This window comes from Alnus glutinosa, chromosome 3 (assembly GCF_958979055.1).
Source record: "Alnus glutinosa chromosome 3, dhAlnGlut1.1, whole genome shotgun sequence".
NCBI classification, from domain to species: Eukaryota; Viridiplantae; Streptophyta; class Magnoliopsida; order Fagales; family Betulaceae; genus Alnus; species Alnus glutinosa.
In genome coordinates, this window is record NC_084888.1 from 35,327,962 (window position 1) to 35,355,917 (window position 27,956).

At 33.2% G+C, this 27,956-nt stretch overlaps 1 pseudogene; it reads left to right on the top strand.

Moving 5' to 3' along the window:
- Positions 1-11,895: 11,895 nt before the first annotated feature.
- On the top strand, positions 11,896-27,286 carry LOC133863411 (L-type lectin-domain containing receptor kinase S.4-like; annotated as a pseudogene).
- The last annotated feature ends 670 nt before the right edge of the window (positions 27,287-27,956 follow it).

Below are 27,956 nucleotides of genomic sequence, written 5' to 3' on the forward strand. Positions count from 1 at the left end.
GTATGTGTAACATCACTCTTGAACCATTTGAATCTCAGTTAGTGAAGACAATTTTTAACATGATTTGGACACGAATTGAATACGAAATTAGCATATTATAATTAAGGTGTTTTACTCTTTTTAATTAAATAGGTCAAATCATTATTGATTTATATAGACTTATATCCATACCTCGACATGATCCGAATCTAACACACGACATTTGAAATATTACAAGTTTTTATACGACCCGCGAACCTTCCACAAACTTAACATAAAATTAACAGATTAGGGTTAGAAATCTAAACCATGTAATTAAACGAATTGAGTTATTGTTGACCTATATAACTTTATACACATACTTTAACACGACCAAAATTCAACACACGAATACGAATTACTACCCAAGGTCCTCTATAAATAAAAGATAAAACCAAGTTTTCTTTTTTAATCATATAATCATGTTCAAATTCTTTTATTTTAAATGAAAAGTAAAGTGAAATCCAAATTAAATTATTGACTCCCCGTTTTTATCGTAAAAGCTTATTTCAATAAAAAGATAAATTTAATTATTTAATTAGTAGTTTTAAAATTTTAAAATTCTCATGATTTTTCGTAATAAATACTGTCATTTATAGTAATTAAATAATGAGTGTTGCAAAAGAGTTGGTACGAGGTTATTCAACTATCCTCTAAAATTAGTTAGCGTTAAAACTGGAGGTCAGTTAACTTCATAGTTACGCTTAAAAATATTAAACTGGATTGAGGATCACTAACTAAAAAATTCCTTCTTCCTAATTAAATTGAAAGAATTTAATTTAATTAGAAATAATTGCATCACTGGTCCATGAAATTAGCCTAAATTACGAATCATTTTTTGTGGTACAAAAAATTCATAGAGAATCCTTGTGGTAAACTATAATTTTTTTTTTTTAAACAGATAACATAAGTCACCATATATTACTGAAGAACGCCCGAAGGCAATTATAGAGAATAGAGATGCAAGACCGCATACACCCTAAGCCAGAAAAATTTGACTTAAAACAGATATCTAAACAACACACAAACATTATATGAACAACTTTTGGGCTACTCTTTACGTGTAAGCACAATCTAAAAAAGAAAAAGAAAAAAGAGGGATAATCTAGCTACTATGCCAACAAATAGTCCAGTAACAATTGAACATTACAAAGGCAGACTGTGAACAGAAAAACAAATAAAAAATCCAGATAGAAACCAAATGAAACCGGCGTCGGGAAAAAGTTGTCACCGGCACCAGCACGTGTAAACAAGCGCCTTCACCGGGGACTTCTCTCTGCAGCAGACGACCGCTGAAACCACCGATCTCCAACGATCTCCACCATAGAGAGGTGTGTGTCATGAAGGATCCAACTGAAGAACACATATCTAGCTCTAAAGAAGACATCAAAAAAACATAACTAGAAAAACTCGCCGGAGACGCACCAGAAAAGCCGCTCCCCTACACAGACGTCCCGTGTAGCCTTCTGCCAGGAAAACCAACAAGAAAAAACACAAGGAAAAAACTAAAAAATAACCTCCATAGCCCTGGAAGGACTAGGAGAACATCAACTATCATCGGATCTAGTCTAGGGGAACAAAACTTCCTAGAAGGAATAGAAGGTAAACCAAAGCAAAGAAAACAGGAAAAAAAACACAAAGAAAACAGGAAAAAAAACATAAAGGAAAGGAGAGAGGAGAGGAGAGGAGGGAAGAGAAGAGACCCTTCCCTCCTCCCTCATCATCTGCACAAAGAAGAAGGATATCAGGAGAGAGAAGAGTTATTGTAAATTATAATTAAGAATCACTCTCTGAACTCGTTTTCTATCCATAAAGTTAATAGAATCCATTAGTTTGTCACGTCATATAAATAATCAGACAAATTCTAAATATTATTTATATTGTAATTCACTAACAGATTCTGTTAACTTGGTGGACGGAAAACGGATTCAGAGAGTGATTCGTAATTATATATACCACAAGGACTTTTCATGAACCTTTTGTATCATAGAGAGTGATTCGTAATTTAGACTAACCCAAAAAACTAGTGATGCAATTATTCCATTTAGTTAAACAAAAAATAATTAGTGCAGTTTAAATAATAAAAAGCCGCCAACACGAGCATCACGTGTGGTCGGTATGGACCTCCAAGGCTCCCTGGTTTTGACACCCACCATCTGAGAAAGTGGCACTCCTAGGTAATGGATTTATGAAATTATAATGAGTATTATGTTTGGTATTAGGTATTCAGAATGACGAATCATTAATAATATATAATATTATCCAGTTAAGTAACTTTTTTACACAATATATTAAGACTTCAATTGAAGACTTCCAATTGTTTATCTCCTCCATCTTTGATTAGGAATTAAAAAATAAAAAGTCGCTCAATTGTGATGTAATGGATAACATTTGTTAACCTGACTTGACTACCTGCATTTGTTATTACCTAAAGTCTCGGTGGATAATTTTTAAATACGTTAAAATAATAATTAAATATATTATTTTTTTAACTGAAGTTTTTAATATAAATGGTGATTTAATATGGGTTTAAAAAATAAAATGCACAACATAATTAAAATACTATCTTAGTTGTATTGAAATTTAATAGTTGTTTGATTTGTCTTTCTTTTAGTACACCACTAGAATATATAGAGTAATATTTACAAATACCCACAATCTACGAGCACTCAAAATCTACAAAAAAAAGTTTAACAATCACTCAAATATCTTACTATTGATATGATTCATCAACCCATCTAATGGGAGACGGACTATATATAGCCTTACCCCGTTGATTGAGGAGGAACAGTCAAGGTGTTACTCTTTAGATACTAAATCTGTCAAGACAAAGGTTATGCCGGTCAATTTTAATATTACAAACTAAATTTGTAACGTACGTTATAAATAAAAACAAGTAGAGGGATACGCCCATTGCAGGCATCCATCCCTCCATTCAACAATTAATATGATATCATAATACAGATTATAACTTTAAATTATGACCCTCACACTTCTTTCGTTTCAACTAAAATATTTCACACATTACTAATTGGAACCGAAGAAGTCAAACACATGATCTTTAATTTTGATCCTCAACTATAAAGTAAGTTGTCCTTGCACATTATGGTCGCATCTTGTGGTGGGGAATTAAAAAATCCACCAAAATTCCACAAAATCATCCGGATGCACAAATAATCCACCAGATATTCCAAAAATTTCATCACAAAAGTCCCATCAAGGATTTGTCCTCTCATCTTCTTTTCCCCTCCGTTTTCTTAATCGGTGACCATGCGCCCGCCCCCTATTTGAGTACGGAATATATGAGAATTGGCAGCACACCAAATGGGAAAGAAAAGGAATAGAAGCATCTAAAATCAGTATTTAAGATCAGGAGAATTTAACCATGAGATTGTTTATTTCTACTAGACCTAAAAATGAATATTATGAAGAAAACTAGCTATTCTTCTTCCATCGACAATTATGGTGATCCAAATGGGCTGTCTTGTTTGTCTCCCGCCATCATTTAATAAAATTTGTCAAAATTTTAACAGAATTTGATGCCAGTGATCGATTTATAATTATTGCTTACCACAAGGACCTTTTATGAACTTCTTAAACCATAAAAAATGAAAAATAATTATGGCATTCCACAGGGACTAATGGTGCAATTATCCCTTACATGTATTTTGAAGAAATGGTAATTTAATATTACTTTAAATACTTCCAACTCAATCTTAAAGAAAACGAGTCGACTGCTATAAAACTATTTTATTTATTTATTTTAATTAAAGCAAATTACTTGTTCAAAGATAAATGTGTTGTCATAGGTAATGGATTTGTGAAATTAGAATGGGTATTATGGTTGGCATTAGGTATTCAGAATGACGAATCATTAATATAATATTATCCAGTCAATTAACTTTTTTACAAAATATATTAAGACTTCAATCAAAGATGTCCAATTGTTTATCTCCTCTATCTTTGATTAGGAACTAAAAAACAGAAAGTCGCTCGATTGTGATGGAATGGATAACATTTGTTAACCTGACTTGACTAGTTGCATTTGTCATTACATGAAGTGAGAGGAGAATTTTTAAATACGTTAAAGTATTAATTAAATAATTAAATATATATTTTTTTAACTTAAGTTTTTTGATAAACGGTGATTTAATGTGTGTTTGAAAAATAAAGTGCATAACATAATTAAAATATTATCTTAGTTGTATTGAAATTTAATTGTTGTTTCACATGATTTTCTGGTCATTTGTCTTTTTTTTTTTAGTTCACCACTAAAATATATAGAGTAATACTCACAAATATTGACAATCTATGAGTACTCACTTTTTAGATACTAAATTTGTCAAAACAAAGGTTATGCTCGTCAGTTTTGTGATTACAAGCTAAATTTGTAACGTACGTTTTAAATAAAAACAAGTAGAGGGGCATGCCCATTGCGGGCAAGCCCCAAAATTTTCCCCCAAAATTTTTTCTAAAAAAAAAAAATTAAATTAAATTTTACTCATAAATTTTTTTATTTTTTTTTAATTTCTACCCCCAATTATTTTTTTTTTCAATTTAACCCCATATTCACAAGGCTGGGTCGATGGGTCGACGTCTGAATGCGGGCATCCATCCCTCCATTCAACAATATGGTATTAGAATACAGATAATTACTTCAAATTATGATTCTCACACTTATTTCATTTCAATTAAAATATTTTATGCATTCCTGATTAGCACGGAAGAAGTCAACACATATGACCTTTAATTTTGATCCTCAATCATATAGTAAGTTATCCTTGCACATGCATCATGGTCGCATCTTGCGGTAGGGAATTAAAAAATCCACCAAAATTCCACAAAATCATCCGGATGCACCAAATAATCCACCAGATATTCCAAAAATTTCTTCACAAAAGTCCCATCAAGGATTTGTCCTCTCATCTTCTTTCCCTCTCTGTTTTCTTAGAGCACTAGTAGCAGATGCCTTATAAGTGGTTCTATTTCCTAAAATAGAGAAAATTTGAAAAAAGTTATCAAAAAACGCATCACAACAGATGCCTTATTTTACATATTCATCGTTGGGTAGTTACTTGGGTAGCACTCTAGCTACCCAATGCTTAATATAATGATAAAAAATAACGCTCTCTCTCCTCTCACGCGTCCTTTAATTCTGAATCACTTTTTATCTTTTTTTTTTTTTTTTTTTCTACCCCTACGCTTTGCTTCATCTTCCTTTCTATTCTGAATCTCCATACGTCTTTCTCTCTCTCTCTCTCTCTCTCTCTCTCTCAATTTTTGCTTCCTTTTGGTATACACTCTTTGGAGCACCAGATCAAGGGCTAGCCTTGGAGGATGCTGCTGTTGCTGCCGCTGCCGACGAGCTCACCGAACCAGAGCAGAGGAAAACTTGGGCCTTGGATTTGTGTTGTCTTGTGCCAATTTAGATTTCATAGCTCTTAATCTCTCTGTTTGGAGAGAAAAAAAAAATATGAAAAATGGTTGAAAGGCAAAATCGTTTCTTTGTCTCTCTGTTTGGAGAGAAAAAAAAAATATGAAAAATAGTTGAAAAGCAAAATTGTCTCTTTGTCTCTCGCTCTTTGCTTCTCTGTGTCGTCTTGTGCCAATTGCCAATTGCCATTTGTCAGTGTTTTGTTGAAGAAGAAGATGAAGAATGGGGGTTGGAAGGGACAAAGATGGACGTTGATGAGAGAGAGAATTAATTGAGAAAAAATAAAACTTGCTTTTGGAATAAAGTTAAAAAATTAAAAATTAAAAAAGGTAAAAAAAAAAAATTATTTTAATATATAGGGAAAGATAAAAAGAAGCTATTGTGAAATGTATTTGTATAGGAAAAGAAAAAGTTGTTTGATTTCCTAAATTTTTCCTAAATTAGGAAAAATAGTTGGGAATCTGCTGCTAGTGCTCACTCGGTGACCCTGCGCCCACCGCCTATTTGAATACGGAATATATGAGAATGAGTAATGCTACACATCATCCCCTTGTCCTCCTTTTGTCCCTCCAAAATTGATGTGGGGCAGCACACCAAATGGGAAAGAAAAGGAGAATTTAACCATGCGATTGTTTATTTCTACTTAGATCTAAAAATGATTATTATGAAGAAAACTAGGTATTCTTCCAGAGACGGTTGTGGAGACCCAGATGGGCTGTCTTGTTTGCCTCCTGCTTCGTATATAAAAGCCTCCGCCACTGTGAATCGATGATGAAATTCATATTAGAGTACATCAAATTAAATCCCTAGATCCGTCTTCAAAGTATGGAGTACGCCTCAAAAAAAATTTCAAAAAGTTTTTTCCCTTTTAAGTAACCACTTTTAGAATTATTTTAATTACTCCAAAAAGCTTAACTTCAAGTTATATTTCTGGTGCACCGCAAAATGTGGGTGGACAGGTGGTCCTCTCTATATTTGGTAGTTTAATTAAAAGTTTAATTAATGACTGCGACTTGACATAAAATGAGCACTAATCGTGACATGGGAGACCCACTCGGCATAGATGTGGAACCTCACGAACCACTAACACCTCCATCTATTAATTATTCTAATTGTGACTCATCACTTTGTAGTTATACTCCTATCATTTTCAATTTTATGGGATAGTTTTGGAAGGAACGTACTGTTACCATCCTAAATGTTTTGCTTAGCTTAAGTACAATTATTATAATTATGGATATATATATATAATCTCTTGAACACCCTTATTTTTCAATCCGATTTTCAAAATAAATCCTACTTGAAATTTGTATAAGAAACTGCATACCATTAAAATTGCTTCTTTGGCATTTATGTGTACTTACTTCAACCATTTTCTTGCCGGATCAGGATTCTCTACAATTATTTGTCTGAATTTGATTCTCTACAATTATTTGTCTGAATTTAAGAGAATTCAGGCAAGTGATTGTGAGAGACAACTTATGGGACTCACCTGACTGAATAAGTGGTTGAACAACCTAATTTTTATTTGGTCAAGTGGGTTCCATAAGTGGTTTCTCACAATTACTTGCCCAAATTTTCTCCAATTCGGACAAATAATTGTACACCTGACTGGATAAGTGGTTGAATAGCCAAATTTTTATTTGGTCAAGTGGGTTCCATAAGTGGTCTCTTACAATTACTTGCCTGAACTCTCTCCAATTCGGACAAATAATTGTAGAAGATCCTAATCCTTTCTTGCCAGCCATTTTCTTTGTTTTGCTCGTTTGTAATACCATTAAGGTTTCATAGCATAGGTTTGAAGTGTGTTTGAGTGTTTCGCAATTTTATTGGATAAGGAGAAATTGTAAATTCTCAAATTATGTGAATTCATGTTATTTTTTTGCATTGAACGACTTGAAAAATGTTACATATTAAAAATGTGACATGTTAGTAATGAGAATTTAGTATATTTTTATCAGGTTTTTGCACTTTATGTCATAGAAAAACTTTGAGCAAAACATTGTTTTTTGGTTTACGGAAGAAAAAAATTCCTCAAACGTTAATAATAATAATAATAATAAAATAAATTCTTTTGAAAGGAGTTTTTGAAAAAAGAAAACCCTCATATTTGATAAAAATTAGAAAAATCCGGAGGATGATTTACTAACTAATATTTTTATAACTTTTAAATTTCCTCTTTATCAAACATTCAAACAGATCGACCTCAATAATGATAACATTATGGATGAGAATAAAAAAGAAGAATCCAAACAGAAATCATCAATTGTCTTGTAGTGAAAATTTTCATAAGATGGGCCCTCCCCTCGATCCCTCCATCTCTGACGTAGGTTGATAGAATGATGGGAGAAGTACACATATCCCCCTCAAACTACCACTAAATTGTCAATGTACCCCCCAAACTACCAATTGTATCAATTGCCCCATTCAAACTACCAAAAAATGTCAATGTCCCCCCTAATACCAACAAAAAGACAAAAATAACCCTAAATTTTTTTGAATAAGACAAAAATGTCCTTATAAATTCAAAAAAAAAAAACTAAAACTAAAATATTATTTTTTTAAAAACAAATTAAATAAATTAAATAAAAAAAATAAAAAACGAAAATGAAAGTTTTTTTTTTAAAAAAAAAAACGAAAAAATAACTGAAAAATATAAAAACAATTTTTTTTTTAAAAAAAAAAAAGAAAAAGAAAAAGGAAAACCCAGTTTTTTATTAAATAAATAAAAAAAAGAATGATTTTTTTTTTTTTTAAAAAAAAAAAACCAAATGAAAAATTAACTGAAACTTAGAAAAATAATTTGTTTTAACACAAAAAAAAATAAAAGAAAAGAAAACAGTTTTTAATTTTTAATTTTTTTTTGTATAAATTTTTGTTATTTTTAATTTTTAAAAATATTTTTTAAGTTTTTATTTTATTTTAATAATTTTTTGAAGGGTATTTTTGTCATTAAGAGGACATTGACAGTTTTTGGTAGTTTAGGGGGGGACATTGACTCAATTGGTAGTTTGGGGGGGACATTGACAATGAGGTGGTAGTTTGAGGGGGTTATATGTACTTTTCTCTAGAATGATCTATTAGGGATTAAATTTAATTTATTCCTTAAAAATATATTTAATGACAAAGACTTGGCATATATAGAAACTAATTAGTGCAAGCGCGTTTTTCTTTTTCCACATGCTCTAATCTCTATGATGTTTTAAGATTGTCTTATGTTATATGTATGCTTCTTTGGTGTTTGTTAATGCAACAACTTTTGCGTTATTGTGGGTCATAATTGATGAAAGTCTGATCGGGCTTACATGACACTCTTATTCCTAACAAACAACTGATTGAGTTACCTACGCGCAAAAGTCGTTGAGCGTTGAACTAATTAATGGTAAGCCCTAAGCTACTTACGCGCGAAAGTCGTTGAGCGTTAGACTAATTAATGGCAGCCCTTTTCTTGCATCAGTAGTTTGATTGTTGCATTTGTTTTCTTGCCGCTTTAATTTGATTGTTGCCATGTAGTTTTTCAGCTGGTTGCAGTACTAGGCTCTTCCGGCAGAGTCCCAATGACGATTCAAGAACCTGTGTCTCGATTACCACAAAAGAGAGTTTCAAGGGATGGGGCTTATAAAATCTTGCATTAACCAGAAGTTTATGAAATTATTGAAGGGTTGTCTATATATATATATAAGCACGCGCGTCTAGGGTTTTAAGCCAACCCTTATCGTCTCCTACCCAGCAGAGCCGCACATAATATATTTTTGATTTCTCAATCTCATTCCTCTCCTCTCGCTCTCTCTCTCTCTCTCCCCTTTTGATTCGTCTCTCTTCTATGAATCTCTCTCCAGCTCTCTCTTCTCATTCTCTCTCTCAGTCTCGCCGTGACACCCTCAGCGGTCTACAACAAACATCTGCTTCTTCACTTTCAGATTCAGCACAAACTAAACACAGCACAACGCTTCCATAGAACATCTCCTACAACAAACCTGCTTGTCCAGGTTTGTTAAGAACGAGTTCTGCATTGACTCCAAGTCCATCATTGGGGTTGAGTTCCAAACTAGAACTGTCACACATTTTGGGTATAGTCATCAAGGCCTAGATATAGTATTCTTCTTATTGGTCGATGGGTTGGTTTTCTTTTTTCTTTTTTCTTTTTTTAATTCTTTTAAATAAATGTTAACCGCTTAAGCGATTAACAAATGCGCTTATTAAATAACCGCTAACTGAAATCGCATTTTTACTCCAAATTAATTTTTTCTCCCCAATTGGAAAGGTTGGCGTGCTTAATCAACAAAACCCAAGAGAAGGGACGTTTGGAATCTATGCAATGGGCCCAGCTTTAGTTTAACTTGGTCCACTAAAATTGGGTCGGGTCTTTTATAGCCCAATGGAGTCCTCTACGTACCACCATTTTCCAACTAAACTTGGAGGTGGGTATCTGATCAGGAACCACCAAGACTCTCTCAATCATCCATGGCAGCATGGGGCCTCAAAAGCACTACTCCGGCCGGCCTCACTTGTAGTTGGGCGTTGGGTAGCCTTTGGATTTCAGCTAAATAATTATGTTATGTTAACCACTTCCTCCTCACCATTGGGCGCGGCTTAATCATATAGAATTGGAATTTGGTGTGCTTAGTGCACACAGTCCAACAGCTCCCGTCGGCCCTGTCGGGGCACTTTAATTCGTCGGCCCTCTGTCCTCCGAGCTTGATTTCATTTGAGAACAGATTAGCTGAAACATAGCATGATGGGCAACAGCATAAAGGGTAATGGACTGTGCACTAATCTGCCACTTGATTCCTCTCAACTGTTTTGACAGTGGGTTTTCTACTGATCCAAAATTAATTGGTAGAGTCGGTAAGCGGTAGATGAAGGTTCAATAAGCGGTAGCCAGATATTTTACCCATCCCTACTAAATGTCCATTCTCTTGGGTTTTGAGTGAACATATGGCCATTTTTTTTCCTCTTTTTCTGGGCCTTTCCTGTCCACCCATTACCTAGACAAGACCATAGAACAGCATAGGCAACCCTTCAATAGTTACATAAACTTCTGGTTAATGCAGTATTTTATTATCCCTAACCCCTCTCTTTTAGTGATTGAGAATTGAAGGTCCACCACCCTGATGTAAGTACTGTAAGTCTCTAACCTTCAGTTGTGGCCATGGGAGGAGAACATAGCTGCTATTTTTATTTTATTTTTTAAAAAAATAATAACAAAATTCAGTCTAGCAATCTCTACATTAATGAGAAAAAGCTAGAATATTGTGTTCAGCAACTACAGTGTCAAGAATACCAAGGTGCTTCCTCCATAAACTTGTTCATATATATAAAAAAAAAAAAAAAACAAAAAAAAAAACACTTTCTTGGCTAATCTATGAGCTGCTCCATTTACCTTATTTCTTACATGATTTACCTTCCAAGTTTGCAAACTATTTAAAATAACTCTAGTATCATCAATAGCCCTCAGTGTCGCCATAGCTTCTGCAATGTCTCTAATGCCTCTCTTTCATGGTCTCTCGTAATCACACTAATGTTCATCTTCCTATTGTCCATTCCAATTGATCTTCATATATCCCTACCGTAACCCAAAAAGATGAGTCAATTTGAAGTTTTTCTAAAATTTCTTATAAAGTTCAGTTTCACCTAAACCATCCACTCTATGTGAGCTACTCACCTTTTCAATATGGAATCGGGGTACTGTTACACCTACCACTCTCTCGTCTTTCATGGATTTGCATTTTTAAATTCATTTAGAGACTCAGATGCTTTCCTCACAAGCTAAGCTAAGTAGGATGGCATACATGTAACATAAGACAATCATAATACATCATAGAACAAATATAATGTAACATTAATAACATTGCCTAGGAAAGGCCTTTGGATAGATGTAGGCAACTCCGGCCTAAACTATAGTTGGAACTTGGGTGTTGGCTTAGCATTTGAATTTTTGTGGGCACTCTATTCTCTGTGATTGATTACATTTGAGAAAAGATTAGCTGAAACATATCATGATGGGCAACAACATAAAGGGTATTGTTATTGGACTGTGCACTAATTTGCCACTTGATTCCTCTCAACTATTTGTACAGGGGGGCCGAAACCACACTCATTTGCACATTCGGGGTATGATGGCTAGACCACCCCTTTTGGCATGGGTGGCATCAGCTATCTTCAGAATTGTTTTTAGTTTTTAAATTTTAAATAGTATTAATGATGTATATGATGCACGTGACAGTTGTTAATTGATTTTACATGGCACACCGTTAAAAAATTGAACGGAAGTATCATTTATGTTTACTGAATATATGCAGTAACCATTTGTAATAATTTTTGAAATCGAAAGATCCATTTGATATCACATATCACGTTGAACCACAAGTATAAAAAATGTCCTTAACCCTAATAAAAATATATTCCTAAGTCTTTACCAGGGATGAATGTAGGCCCCTTATATGAGAAGTACTGGAAAACTTATTCATTTGTGGCATGACAATTGGCATCCTTTTGGCCCCTTATATAAGAAGTACAAGTTTAGAATTGTATATGACTCACGGAATAACTTGGAAGCTAAGGTGAATTTTGTTCTTAGAAATGGTGCATGGTGCTGGAAATGGGCTAGGTCAGATGACTTGGTTGATATTCAAAATAGGCTCCCGGAAATCCAACATGGTGATGAGGATAAGTATGTGTGGACTATATCTTGAAAGGGTGTATTTATTAGGTCGGATACCTGGAATTTTATGAGGAAGAGGAAGCAAGAAGTTAGGTGGTGGCCTATTGTTTGGTTCCCTCACGCTATCCCTAAACAAGCTTTCATCTTATGGTTGACTGTGCTTAACAGGCTTCCCACAGGAGAAAGACTTGTGGCTTGAGGTGTTCAGGGTGATTATCAGTGCTTGTTTTGTAGAAATTGTATAGAGAGTCGTGACTACCTCTTTTTCTAGTGTAGCTTTAGTTACCGCCTCTGGAAAGCTTGTATGCTTCGTTGCTTTAAGCTCAATCCTCAGCTGATTGGCAAAATGTGATGGAGGAAGCTTGTAGTAATTGGAAAACAAAATGTCTGCTGGCTGTTCTTTGCATATTGATTTTAAGCTCTGTGGTGTACCATCTTTGGCAAGTAAGAAATGAGCTTAGATTTCAAGGTCGGCCAAAAACGGAGGAGCAAATTCTTAAAAGAATATTATGAGTAATCCAATCTTGAATCTCAGGGAAGGGGAGGTTTATCAAGTCTAGGGAAAATGTCAATCTTTGCCAAATGTGGAATCTTCCTAGTTCTGTTTTGGTTTGAATGTCTTTGTTTTTGTTTGTTGTTTGTGCCCTTGTTTGTTTCTGGTTTCTAGTTTGGGCATTGGCGTTTTGTTAGCATGCTTAGACCGTTGATTGTATTAAGCAATTGTTTAGAATGAAAATTGCTTATTCATAATAATTAAAAAAAAAAGAAAAAAGAAAGGGATGAATGTAGGCCTCTAGGCCTAAACCAACCCAATTTTTTTAATCTATTTATCTTTCTTTGCTTCTGCTATTAATTTCTTATTTTATACATTACATAAATTTCAACACACGGCAGGTGAAACGTCTAAGAAAAATAGAGCATGTCAAGAGCTATTCGCGGCGCCGGCAAGCGAAACAGCTCAGGAAAGTAGAGCATGTCAAAAGATACACAAGGCAAGAACAACAGCTGAGGAAATCGAGGGTCGCATTGGAGGAAATGACATATACAAGGCATTTCAACGGTTGAGACAACAAGGAAAACAACCAATAAGGAACCTTCTCATCATCATCGATCCCACAATCATGGGACTGACATGTCTGCTGGAATGTGTATTATACGAATGAGATCGAAGCTGAATGATTTACCTTTGGTCCGCATAGATTTTCTTACGAGGAGCTGAAGAAAGCAACATGGGGTTTCAAAGAGAAAAAGCTACTTGGATTTGGTGGGTTCGGTCGAGTTTACAGAGGAACTCTGCCAAACTCAGACACCCAAGTTGCTGTCAAGCGTGTTTCCCATGATTCAAGAATTCGTGTCGGAGGTTGCTAGTATTGGCCATCTTCGTCATAGAATTTTGGTTCAATTGTTGGGTTGGTGTCGCCGGCAAGGCAGGCGGATAAAAGTGAAGATAAGTTGTGTTCTCAAGCACAAAGTTCAACTCGCAAGTTGAAGAGGAAAAACAAACTTTCATTCAATGATAATCAATGATCCAGTTCTTACATTGTCTTCTCCTTTATAGCTAAACCCTAAAAGCTCATAAAAGAATTAAATAATATTAAAAGATATCATCAAATCTTCATTAATGAAGGAGATTTGATGGACAAGGTAATCCCTCGAATTAAGGAAAAGAAAGACGTGGTCATTAATAAATACAATATGGAAAGTCAACAAATCTCCATGAAACCAGCAACGGAATCTTCCAGGAAATCCGTATGGCTGTTTCTCTCTAGGAATCCCGGTCTTCGTCTGTGTCGCCAGCAAAAGTATTCGGCTTGGATTCACCGAGCTGAGTCTTGGCTCTTTACCGAGACAATACTATCAACCTGCCAAGGTGCTCCAGAGTCCCCATCTCGGATAATGTCCGAGATATTTCAATGAATGCTCCGAGGTGATCCAGAATCCCCATCTCGGACAATGTCCAAGATGATACAATGATGAATGCTCCGAGGTGTCTCCTCGGGTTGTTCTACATCAGTGATCTACTACTTGTGTATGATTTCATGCCAAATGGAAACTTGGACATGTACCTGTTTAACGATCAACCTAAAACAATCCTAAGCTGGGAGCAAGGTTTAGGATCATCAAAGGTTTGGCTTCAGGGCTTTTATATTTTCACGAGGAGTGGGAACAAACTGTAGTTCACAGAGACATCAAGGCAGCAAATGTGTTATTGGATTCGGAGTTTAATGGAAGGCTGAGTGATTTTGGTCTTGCTAAGAGCACGGCTCCTGTTATAAATATTTATAGATTGCTATATTAATAATGTGACTAAGGAGACCAAGTGGCATATCTTTCTTCAAGTGAGTTTTTGGTGAGAGGTTTGAAACTCTAGGCAGTTTATTTCAGTTGTAGCAGTTATTAAAAATAATTGTATTGGGTGGTTCTATGAGGATTCGAACCATTGCCTTTGTATAAGTAACTGTTTGCAATTGAAAATTGAAAAGCTATAACTTTTCAATAAGTGTCCTTCAAAATATATAAATAGATATATATTTTTCTAAGAATATTATTATAATTTTTCTCTCACTCTCAAGTCATTTACACAACTTTGTAGAGAAACTCTAAAGAACAAACTTCAGATTTGTTGTTTGCAGTTAGTGACTTTGTTGTATCCTGGATGTGAATTGCTTGTAACCCGGCAACAAACTCTTTTGAGTGGGGGCAATTATTGTTGTAATATGTGTGTTACAAACATTATTTCATTTTTAGCCATCTTTAAATGTTTTACCATTTGGTATTAAAATATATTCATGAGTTTTTATGGCAAAGAAAAAAAAATTGATTTATTAAAATATATATTTATGAGTTTTTATTTTGTAACCGTTGGTTATTAAAAAATTGTTTTTATGGCTTTTTAATCTTCAAACATTTTGTCATTATTAAAGTTTATTACTTTTGATTTGTAACGGTTAATAGTTATGAGTCTTATGACCGTTTGTCATTCATGAGCCTTAAAAGAAAATCTATAGTGCTAACATTTTTGACCGTTTATATAAATTGAGTTCCCAATGCATTTGAGAACTATCTTCTTTTTTGGCTAAAACCTCTAACATATTTTTCTAGTGTGCATTCATATATTTCAACGTGAATTTGGTTTTAAGCCATAAAGCTATTGTTATAGTATTAGCTTTTCTACAAGAAAAATATTCTAAAGTCCCCCATCACTTTGATCAAAGGGTTGTTCTATTTGATCTTTGTTATTGGAAGTGTGTCCTTAACGAAGATAGACGCTATAGTCTAATCCTGGGAGGTTGCGTGTCAAGAGATCCGATCACACCGAGTAATACACTCCGGGAGGCACGAATCAACCTTTAAGGACAACACTCTTCTTGCGTGATTCTATAGCATTGTGAGATCTTTCCTTAATTTAATTTTAATCTCTTGTACAGTATTTATTTTATTATTATTATTATTATTTCGGATCAATATGGTCTAGTATCAACAATAATTTTTCAACCAATTATTTGTTTAACAATTATTTGTTTAATTGTTAATTTTCATATTGATATTATTTTATTTCAATAAGAACTTTGTGCACCATTCAATATTATTTCCAACAATCTTAAAGGTTGAATTACGTTGATGGTTGCACAAATATTTTGATTAAGGTGATAACAATGGTATTTGAACTTATGAGAAGTTAAATACAATTGGAGTTTGCGGTATGTAATTTGCATACAAGAAAGATGAAATCAATTAGTGGTTGAAAAGATGAAGACTCTATTGTGAAAAAAAATTTATCTGATTTGTTTGTTAGAAGAAAAGCTTGATTTCATTTGTCGATATTGGAAATGAAAATATTTTTGACAAAAAGAATTTTTCAATTATTTGAACTCAAATTTGTATTATTTAATTTGCTTGTCAAATAATCTTTTCGTGTTAGGTCACGAATCTTGCAATAAAAGTTGAGACTTTTATAGAATTTTAGAACTTAGTAATTTCTATTTTGTTGTGCTGAGTTTGTTGGAGAACATTCACATCTACTAATAATAACAAATGTGAATGATTACTTATGTTGTAAAAGAGAAAATAAACATTGCTAATTGTGTGCAAAGAATACCATTTTGCTAAATATTCTTGTAGGTAAGCACATGTAAGAGGAAGAGATGTGGTGTGTATGTTCAATTGATCGGTTTTCATGACACCCAATTGGTATGTGGTGACTTAGCCTATTTTGGAGGATCTTGGAGTAAAACCGTTGGCTCCGCTGTGAGTTCTTAAATTATGTTTTATATGCCTTGATTTTTTTTTAAACATGATATACAATTTCATTTATTAAAATGAAAAAAAAAAAAAATAATAAAGTAATGAAGGTGCTCCTTGATTGAATTAAAGCTGATAAAAAAAAATTATAATTATGTGAATATCGTATCTAATAAGCGGCATATGTTGATTGATCTATTTAAAAAAAAGAAAAAGAAATAGCACATAGCACTTATGTTAGCTATGGAATGCTAGATTAGCATGAATACTTTAAAAGTATTTGCTAATTAATTTTTTTATCTATATCATTTAACTTTCAATTTTCCTAACATGATGATTAGGAATAAATATATGTGATGATTGATGTTCCTATTAGAGCTCATTTAACATCTGAGAATTTATCATATCGTAAAAATGATCATAACAATGGCGTATTTATAACAATGAGCCAATAATAGTTGATTATTACATGGTTGAGCCTAATACTTTGCATATTTATTGTAGCTTAAGTTGGAAAGATTTTTTTCATCTTGGTAGAACTTGAAAAAATTGTTACAAGCAGTAATAAATATTTAGTGAACTTCCTTAGAAAATCACAAGTGGTGATTCATATAAAAGAAAAAAAAAAAAAATCAATGCTTCAGAAAATTCTCAATTGAGAGAAATGAAATAAGAAAAAAGATAACAGATCATACTTAGAGAAAGATGGGCTCATGTAAGTCACATATCTTAAAGCACTTGTGTGCTGTTAATGAATATTTGATTTCTTGTTCTTACTTGGGTTATTCATTAATATTTGATATGATAGATTTATGCATGTAAATCTTGGCTACATCAAACGAATGAAAATAAATTATGAATGCTACAATTGTTAGTTTTGGACTATCCACCAATGTGTGGGGGAAGCCAATTTTTGGCTTGTTACATTTATAATAAAGTGCTTCATAAGAAAATTAGTAAAACTTCTTATGAACTTTTTAGAAAGATATTATTAAGTCTATCTCGGAATACCTCAAAGTGTGGGGGTGTTTGGCAAAGATTATGTTGCCTGAGCCTAAAATAAGGAAACTTGGTTCTAGAATTTGTGATTGTGATTTTATTGGTTATGCTTGCAGTAGTTCATGCTATAGATTACTTCTTATAAAAAGTGATGCTTTTGATTACAATATTATTATTTAATCTAAAAAATGTTGTTTTTCTTGAGCATGTATTTCCTTTGAAAAATAAGGAAAAGTTATTGCATGAATCTTCTGTTGCTTCTAATAAATTTGTTGATGATTTGCAAGAATTGAGAAGAAGCAAGCGAGCTAGAAAAGAAATGAATTTCGGTAATAATTTTATTGCTTATATTGTTGATGATAATCCAACATGTTATTGTGAAGCAATTAAATCTATTTGATGCATTAGTTTTGGTTAGAGGCTATAAATAATGAATTGGAATAAATTATGTCTAACCATATTTGAAACTCATTGAGTTACCTCCTTCAACCAAATCACTTGGTTGTAATTAGATGTTTAAGAAAAGCTTAAACTGGATGATATGATAGATAAGTACAAGGCAAGCTTGATAGCTAAAAGTTATAAGCAAATGCCAAATGATGATTATTTAGTACTTATTATCTGTTTACTGTAATTGCATATATAAAATGTTATTTGCCATTGCTTCTATTTATAAATTTGTTGTACATCAAATGGATGTCAAAGTTGTTTTTCTAAATGGTGAAGAGATTTATATGGAGCAGCCCAAGGGGCGTATAATACTTGTTCAAGAACACACAAGTGTTCAAATTGGTGAAATCCTTGTAGGATTAAAGCAAGCTCCTAAACAATGGCATAAAAGTTTGACAAAGTGATGTTGTGTAATGCATATTTGATTAATAGTGCAAGTAAATGCATAGCATGTTTTTACAATAATGAATGTGTCATTATTTGTTTATATATATTGCTGACTAGCTTGTTTATTTTATAAACTAGCATTGATATTGTGCATGAAACTAAAAGACCTCTTGCGTATAATTTTGATATAAAATAAATGGGTAGAACTAATGTCATATTGGACATTAAAATTCTTAGAGATAATGATTGCATTATTTTATCTCAGACATATCATGTTGAAAAGATGCTTAAAAGATTTGAGCACTTTGATTATTTGTCTATGTTTACACCATATGATTCAAAATACATTTGATAAAGAACTACGGGTGATGATGTTATGCAAGAAAAATATGCACAATTCATTGATAGCTTGATATTTTGACAAGTTGTACGCGCCCTGATATTGCATATGTTGTTGACATGTTGAGTAGGTATACTTATAATCCTACTATTGGGCATTGAGATGCTATCTCTAAATTGTTGAGATATTTAAAGGGTACAATTAATTTTGGTTTGTCATATTGTGATTATTCTCCTTTATTGAAAGGATATTGTAATGCTAACTGAATTTTTGATTCAGATGAGCTAAAGCCTATATGTGGTTTTATGTGTTTACTCTGACTGGATGGACTATCTCTTGGAGGTCCTTAAAACAGAATTGCATAGCAAGGTTTACTATGGAGTCAGAGTTAGTTGCCTTGGAGAAGGCAGGAACTGAAGATGAATGGCTAAGGAGCTTATTAATCAATTGATTTGCCTTTATATACTAATTCAGATCCATTTGTGTTTTGATTGTGATTGACAGGCTGCCATAGCTCGAGCAATGAGCAAGATCTATAATGAGAAAAGTACACAATATTGTGAGACAGCTTATTGAGACCGGTATAAATTCCATGGAATGTGTGAGGTCAAAAAGGAATTTTGTAAATTCTTTGACCAAGCCACTAGCGAGAAGGCTGGTGAGTAAAACATTGAGGGGGATAGGACTGATACCCAAATTATGACACTGTGATTGATACCCAACCTCTGTGATTGGAGATCCCATGAATGAGGTTTAATGGGAAACGAAGTCACAAGTGATCATGTTGAGGTACTGTCATTCTATGTTTATCCATTATCTTGTTGAGAAGATAGTGATGAGTCCATCCCTATGGTGTAAGACAGTACAAGATGCAGAGTGATTAAGGATGAGTTTAAAAACTCTTAATGGATCCATAGTCCCTACGTGTTGGGATGGGGTGTTCCCTGCACACACTCTTGATGGATGCCACCTATGTGAGTGTGGAGGTGGTGCCGCCTCCTATGAGACTAGGGTAGGTCTCTAGAGCGCTCATGAAACCCAGGGGCGCATGGCCTGTATAAGGCGCCAACCCGCTATAGAACAACCCAATTTTGTTTTGGAGAAAGTTATGTGGGTGATAAGTTTGGTCAACTTGTGAATTTGGTTAAAAAAGTTTAACTCTACCACGGTTCATTAAGTTCCTACTTATTTATCCTAGGTGTGGTTAAAACCTTCGGGTACCACATTGATGCATGCTTTCAATCTCCCTATATTCTAGTGTTTGTAACATGTGGGGGATTGTTGTAATATGTGTGTTACAAACATTATTTCATTTTTAGCCATCTTTAAATGTTTTACCATTTGGTATTAAAATATATTCATGAGTTTTTATGGCAAAGAAAAAAAAATTGATTTATTAAAATATATATTTATGAGTTTTTATTTTGTAACCGTTGGTTATTAAAAAATTGTTTTTATGGCTTTTTAATCTTCAAACATTTTGTCATTATTAAAGTTTATTACTTTTGATTTGTAACGGTTAATAGTTATGAGTCTTATGACCATTTGTCATTCATGAGCCTTAAAAGAAAATCTATAGTGCTAACATTTTTTGACCGTTTATATAAATTGAGTTCCCAATGCATTTGAGAACTATCTTCTTCTTTGGCTAAAACCTCTAACATATTTTTCTAGTGTGCATTCATATATTTCAACGTGAATTTGGTTTTGAGCCATAAAGCTATTGTTATAGTATTAGCTTTTCTACAAGAAAAATATTCTAAAGTCCCCCATCCACTTTGATCAAAGGGTTGTTCTATTTGATCTTTGTTATTGGAAGTGTGTCCTTAACGAAGATAGACGCTATAGTCTAATCCTGGGAGGTTGTGTGTCAAGAGATCCGATCACACCGAGTTATACACTCTGGGAGGCACGAATCAACCTTTAAGGACAACGTTCTTCTTGCGTGATTCTATAGCATTGTGAGATCTTTCCTTAATTTAATTTTAATCTCTTGTACAATATTTATTTTATTATTATTATTATTATTTCGGATCAATATGGTCTAGTATCAACAATAATTTTTCAACCAATTATTTGTTTAACAATTATTTGTTTAATTGTTAATTTTCATATTGATATTATTTTATTTCAATAAGAACTTTGTGCACCATTCAATATTATTTCCAACAATTATCACCTTAAAGAAGGTGTTCATACACGCCTCAAAGTCGCATCGATTTTTTTTATTATTGTTTCCGCTCAATTTTCTCAACAATTTTAAGGTGATAATCCGCAATGGGATCAGAATCTGATATGGCGACTTTCAAAATGATGAATCAAGACTTCGTGAAATTGGATAGATTTGATGGAACGAATTTCACTCGTTGGAAAGATAAGTTGATGTTCTTGCTTACGGCGTTGAAGATTTCATACGTTTTGGATCCGAATTTGCCAAAACTTCTAGAACCTGAGCCTAATGAAGATGCACAAAGAAAGGTAGAACGTAAAAAACGTGAAGAAGATGAAGTGATATGCAAAGGACACATTTTGAACACACTTTCTGATCGTCTCTAAGACCTATTCACTTCAATTAAGTAACCAAGAGAAATTTGGGAGGCTTTGGAATTCAAATATAAAACTGAAAAGCAAGGTACAAATAAATTCCTCATCATGAAGTTTTTTGAATTTACAATGGTAGATAACATTTTTGTAATGGACCAAGTCCATGAATTGCAAGTTCTAGTAAATAAACTTCGGGACCTTAAGGTTGAAGTTTCAGAACCTCTGCAATTTGGGGCCATAATTGCTAAACTTCCTCCAAATTGGAATGATTATAGAAAGAAACTTATACACACAACAAAAGATTTCACTATAGAGCAAATTCAAAAACATTTACGAATTGAAGAGGAAACTCGAATTCGTGATAAGAACCTATTTTTTCCAAGTAGCTCTAAAGTGAACTTTGTTGGTGAGAAAAATAAATTTCAAAATAATCATGGAGGAAACAAGAGAAAATACAATGATTTGAGCAATAATTCTGGCAACGATAACAAGTTTAAGAAAAACAAAACTTGTTACAATTGCGGAAAGAAGGGACATCTCAAGTGTGAATGCAGATACAAGAAGAAGCAAAAGGAGGATACAAAAGTTCCCAATAGTGCAAATTTAACTGAAAATGAGTTCTGAAATCATAGCCATGACTTCTGAAATGCACATCAGCATGATTACAGAGTTACACATGGCTGCATCAACCAAATCTTCTGATTGGTGGTATGATTCGGGCGATACTGTTCATGTTTGCAACAACAAATCTCAATTCAAAAATTATGAAGAAGCTGTTGATGGACAAGAAATGCTAATGGGAAATTCCAACACTGCAAAAGTTATGGGAAAAAGAACTGTTGAACTTCAGTTTACATCTGGAAAGAAACTTATCCTTGTAAATGTTCTTCATGTTCCAGAAATTAGGAAAAATCTTGTATCTGCAAATCTTCTTTGTAAGAAAGGTGTCAAGGCTGTGATAGAGTCTGATAACTTGATTCTATCCAAACAAGGAGTGTTTGTTGGAAAAGGGTACCCTTGTGATGGCATGTATAAGTTAAGTATTAATAATATAAACTTTGGTTCTGCTTATATTATTGAGTCTTCAATTTTGTGGCATATTTGTTTAGCACACTTAAATTTTAGATCTTTAAAATTTATTTATAAGCATGGTTTGATTTCATATAATCATAATCATAGTGCTAAATGTGAAATTTGCATTCAAGCGAGAATGACAAAGCCTTTCCCCAAAACAAACAAAAATTCAAAATTATTAGAACTTGTGCATTCTGATATTTGTGAACTTAATGGTGTTTTAACTAGAGGAGGCAATAGATACTTTATTACTTTCACTGATGATTTTTCAAGATATACATATGTATATTTAATGAAAAGTAAAGATGAGGCCTTCAGTTTGTTTAAATGTTATAAGTCTGTTGTTGAAAATCAAAAGGAAAAGAAAATTAAGACATTTCGCAGTGATAGAGGTGGTGAATACTTTCCAACTGAATTTACTTTATATTGCGAAGAGAATGGCATTATACATCAAACTAGTGCACCCTATACCCCACAACAAAATGGTTTGGCAGAAAGAAAAAATAGGACACTAGTTGGCATGGTAAATGCTATGATTTTGAATGCAAAATTATCTTTTAATTTGTGGGGAGAAGCTTTGCTTACAACATGTCATGTACATAACATAATACCTTCCAAAGTTTTTAAAGTTTCACCATATGAATTATGGAAAGGTAGAAAACCAAATCTGAAATACCTTAGGGTATGGGGCTGTTTAGCCTTTTATAGAGTTCCGGACCCAAAAAGAACAAAATTAGGACCAAGGGCTTTAAAGAGTATTTTTGTAGGATATGTTGAAAATTCAAAAGCTTACAGACTTTTAAATTTGGATTCTAATATTATAGTAGAATCAAAGGATGTAGAATTTATTGAAGATAAAATCTTTAATGATTCTAAAACTGTTTCAGATCCTACTCAAATACCAGAAATCGACTTAAATCCTAGTTCATCTCAGGAAAATAAAAGAAAAAAATCTTGAGGTCTTAATTGAACCTAGAAGAAGTCAAAGAGCTAGGAAAGAAAAGAATTTGGATCCTGATTTTGTGTCGTCTCAGGCTATTATATTTCTTTTGGAAGGAAACAGAGAAATTATTCTCAACAAGATACCAATTTTATTAAATATAGAAGAAGATCCTAAAACATACGGAGAAGCTATGGCTTCTAGAGATGTTGCATTTTGGAAAGAGGCAATCAATGATGAAATGGATTCAATATTGTCAAACAATACTTGGATTTTAGTTGATTTGCCTCATGGATCTAAACCTAAGGATGTAAATGGGTATTTAGAAGAAAATACAATACAGATGGATCTCTTAAAACTTTTAAGGCTAGATTGGTTGCCAAAGGTTTTAAACAAAAGGAAGGTACAGATTATTTTGATACCTATGCACCAGTGGCTAGAATAACATCCATTAGAGTGCTTATGGCATTGGCTTCGATTTTCGATTTGTATGTACATCAAATGGATGTTAAGACTGCATTTTTAAATGGTGATTTAGAAGAAGAGGTGTACATGGAACAACCTGAAGGGTTTGTTATGTCTGGAAATGAAAGGAAATTTTGTAAACTAGTAAAATCATTGTATGGATTAAAGCAAGCACCAAAACAATGGCTTGAGAAATTTGACTCTGTCATTTTATCTCATGGATTTAAGCATAATAATGCTAATAAATGTATCTAATCTAAATTCACTGATTGTTATGGTGTGATTATTTGCCTTTATGTGGATGATTTGTTGATATTTGGAACAAATATGGAAGGAATATCTGAAACTAAGAAGTATCTAACTTCAAAGTTCAAAATGAAAGATCTTAAGGAAGTTAATACAATCTTAGGTATCAAAGTAAAGAAATTTAGTGGGGGCTATGCTCTATGTCAATCTCATTATATTGAGAAAATGCTTCTTAAATTTCAACACTTAGGAATTAAAGAAGCAAGTACACCATATGATTATGCATTTAAATTAATTGAGAATTCTGGTAGGGCAGTTGCTTAGTTAGAATATTCTAGTGCAATTGGTAGCTTGATGTATGCAATGCATTGCACTAGGCCAGATATTTCCTTTACAGTTTGCAAACTTTCTAGATATACAAACAATCCTAGTATAGAACATTGGAAAGCAATTGGTAGAGTCCTTAGGTTCCTTAAAAGAACAATTGAATTAGGACTGTATTATACAAATTTTCCATCAGTACTAGAAGGATACACTGATGCTAGTTGGATAACTAGTGCGAGTGATAATAAGGCTACGTCTGGGTGGGTATTTACCCTTGTTGGTGGAGCGGTTTCATGGGCTTCTAAGAAACAGACGTGTATTTCACATTCCACAATGGAATCTGAATTTATAGCCTTGGCAGTAGCGGGCAAAGAGGCAGAATGGCTGCGGAATTTGTTATTAGATATAAAGTTGTGGCTACAACCGATGCTAGCCATTTCTTTGCACTGTGATAGTGAAGCTACTATGTCTAGGGCATATAGTAAAATTTACATTGGAAAATCTAGACATATTAGCTTGAGACATGAATATGTCAAACAATTGATAATAGATGGCATTATCACTATCGTGTATATGCAGTCAAGTAAAAACTTGGCAAATCCATTTACTAAGGGACTCTCGAGAGATTTAGTGAAAAGTACATCTAGTGGAATGGGTTTGAAACCTTTCTTTAAAAAGTCATCTGTAACGAGAACCCAACCTAACACTATTTAAAAAATAGTTTAAGATTTAAAGGGTAATAACAAGTTACAGTTAAGTGGCTGCAAAACACTGAAATTTGTTTTTTCAAGATAAACCCATTATATGATGTTCAGTGCTAGCTGTTACGATAAATGAAGGATGAGTGTTATACTCTTAATGAAGTTCAATAATTCTCTAAATGTCTGAAGTAATAGAGACTATAACGGAACTTCACCTATATGAACATAAGAAGTGAGACAAATTCTAGCAAAAGTTTAAGGTTTACTTTTGTAAATGTTCATGAAAACCAGGATGGAGCACGTATATAAGTACAATTAAATTCGTGAGTTTTTCGTTAAAGTTGGATAGAATCATGTGTGTGGTATTTCCGTTTCTAACATATAAAGTCTTGGTTTAAGCTTAGGCCACCATTGACTTTGTTAGAAATTTGAAATGCTAATGCTAATTGAAGGTTTAAATCGAAAGATACTTTCTTGTATGCATGAAGATATCTGTATTTGATTGAGTATTTAATATAGCAATCTAAGTGGGGGATTGTTATAAATATTTATAGATTGCTATATTAATAATGTGACTAAGTAGATCAAGTGGCATAGCTTTCTTTAAGTGAGTTTTTGGTGAGAGATTCGAAACTCTGGGTAGTTTATTTCAGTTGTAGCAGTTATTAAAAATAACTATATTGGGTGGTTCTATGAGGATTCGAACCATTGTCCTTCTTCATTAAGGGGTGCCTTTGAACCACTAGGCCAATGAGAAGTATGTTGTGAGTTGTAACCAACTCTGTTATTTATATAAGTAACCGTTTGCAACTGAAAATTGAAAAGTTATAACTTTTCAATAAGTGTCCTTCAAAATCTATAAATAGATATATATTTTTCTAAGAATATTATTATAATTTTTCTCACTCTCAAGTCATTTACACAACTTTGTAGAGAAACTCTAAAGAACAAACTTCAGATTTGTTGTCTGCAGTTAGTGACTTTGTTGTATCCTGGAGGTAAATTGCTTGTAACCTGGCAACAAACTCTTTTGAGTGGGGGCAATTATCGATTTTTCTGATTATTGTTTCCGCTCAATTTTCTCAACAGCTCCAACGCAAACACCACCAGTAGGGGTGTAAACGAGCTGACCTACTCGTGAGCTTACTCGAGATCGGCTTGAATAAACTCGACTCGTGCTTGAATCGATTATTAAATGAACTACTCGTGAACACGAAAATCAAACTCGATTATTAAACGATGCAAACTCGTATAAACTCGACTCGACTCGACTAAAGCTCGTGAACCCGCTCGTATAAGGATCGACTCGTTTATTAAGGCTCGACTCGTATATATATATATAACTAGTTTTATAATATAGTATATTAATAAATAATATACTATATGTAAACATAAATTAAGTAATAAATAACAATAGTTATTAGTTAGTATATATTAATTGGTTATAGGTATATAAAATAATAAAAGTGAATAATATCAATAATTAATTATTAGTCATATGATATAATGACAATTTGTATATTTAATCATATTATTCATGTTATATAATAAGATTATATGGCTATATGATCATATAATAATATAACATTGTGCCATATGACATGTAAATATAAAATATGCAATCACTTTATTATATGTTATGAGTTTATCATTAAATACTTAATAATCATTACATCACGTGATCTAAGACCTAAGATTTAAGATCATACGAGTTGTTAAATCATGTTAATACATTAAATATGCTATCATATGATAATACTTAGATCGTATGATCATATAATATTAGTATTATTAGTAGGTAGTTATAAATTATGATTTATGACTCATAAATTCATAATGATCAATTTGACCATATTTAATTACTTATTATAAATTCATAGATAATTGTAATTCAGATTCTAGACTCATTGGCAATTGCCTTATTGTTTGCTTTTATTGCAAAATTCTAATACGTGCAAGTGCACATTATTTTGAAAATTTGTGGTTTAATTTTTAATTTTTTTTTTTTTGCTAAAGTCAATAATTTAAATTATGATACGAGCCGAGCTCGAGCCGAGTACTCGAGCTCGGGATCGACCAAAATGGCCGAGCTCGAGCTCGAGCTTGGACAATAGTTTTTGTTACGCGAGCCGAGCTCGCACAAGATTTTTCAGCTCGTGTCGAGCTCGAGCTCGAGCTCGAGCTTTACTGTTTGTTAAACGAGCCGAGCCCGAACAGGCAATACCTGCTCAGGATCGGCTCGTTTACACCCCTAACCACCAGGGTTGTGGGCACGCTAGGTTATTTGGCGCCTGAGCTATGTCGCACATGCAAGCCTACAACCAACTTTGATGTGTATGCCTTTGGCACTTTGCTACTGGAAGTGGTATGCGGTAGAAGACCCGTGGATCCTAAAGCATCACCTGAGAATATCATTTTGCAGTTAATTCATTTTATGTTGTGGAACATGCTGCCATAAGCAGTTAATTTTTTTTATTTTTTATTTTTATTTTGCTTCAGAAGTGTTATAGGGTAGTGCTTTTAACAAATTCTAAACAACTTTGTGTTTGCAGCACAAGAAGATTGTTATTATCTTCATAATAAGTTCTAAAATCATCCAGAATCAAATTTAGAAAATTTATTCTGCGTTTGCTGCACACAATAATTATCCATGTTTCATTTAATTGATAAAGCATGACTTCGAAAATAACTCAAACTACTACTTGAATAGATATAGGCTTATAGCATAGCAACATCTCACAATGTTAAAGTTTTATCATTTAAACTGGAAAGAAAGAGACCTTTGAAGGAGACTTCACTGGTACAAGCCAATTGGTTTGTTTCATCACCAATGAACTCCATGAAGTGACGAACTCATGATTGTGGGAAGAATCTTTGTCTAGGTAGAGAAGACTGAATCAGAAAGTGTGGTTTACTCTTGGAGCGAGTGGGATTTGGTAGATTTTGTGTAACTCTTATACATGTGGCACTTTTGAATTTGGGCTATTTCAATTTTGTTTTGATTTATTTGATCAAGTGATTGGTTGTTTCAATAGCCTTCAGATTTCTTCTTGTTCAATTATTTGCTTTGATTTGGATTTGGAAACAACTTTGTCTACGAATTTTCAAGAACTTTATTAAATGATTTT